Genomic DNA, 785 nt, shown 5'->3' on the forward strand with positions numbered 1-785 from the left:
TCTCATGAAACTCTTACATCAGACACCACTTGAAACATCCCCATATCGCCCAACCCCTAGGAATCCCTTTTCACCATAGACCACTGGAGACGTTCCAAGATCTGTCAACTGCAAGAATATTTCCAATAACTCCGGCCCCAAGAGACATTCCCATTCATACCAGAGACCACTGGGGGTGTGACCAGACCTGTCAATCACAAGAAAATTCCCAATATCACCCAGAGTCATTCTAATTCATACCACTAGAGAAATTCCCATACATACCACTAGAGACATTCACACCAGAGGCTACTGGAGACATTCCCAATCATACCAGAGACCACTAGAGAACCCCCACAAATGCTAAGACATGGCCACATGTTATCTTCAATTTTCTTTTTATTCCAGAAAAATGTTTGCCATAATTCTCCTTCTTAATGTCATTGTTGCCTGGAGCTGCCCTCCTGAGATTCCCTCCGGTAAGTTAGACCCACCATACATTGTGTTATAAGGTTATCAGACTTCAGAGATGATATGAGATGGACAACGTATAGAAAGTACTGGTAGATGGAGCCTTGTTCAGTTCTGTGTAAAGATAATAATTGAGACATTATCTTTGTGAAGTTTTCTGGTGAACATCTAGAACAATCTATGTTCCGGCAGTTACCGTTGCATGAATCAGAAAGAAGTTCCACGAACGCCAGATTTATGGTTTTCTCAGAAGAGATGATTGGAGTTAGTTGAGATGTAGCCAAGTGTCTATGCATCCTCCATGTGTCCTGTGAGTTCAGTCACGCCTGGTCACA

The sequence above is a fragment of the Pyxicephalus adspersus genome, chromosome 3, assembly GCF_032062135.1.
Source record: "Pyxicephalus adspersus chromosome 3, UCB_Pads_2.0, whole genome shotgun sequence".
Classification (NCBI taxonomy): domain Eukaryota; kingdom Metazoa; phylum Chordata; class Amphibia; order Anura; family Pyxicephalidae; genus Pyxicephalus; species Pyxicephalus adspersus.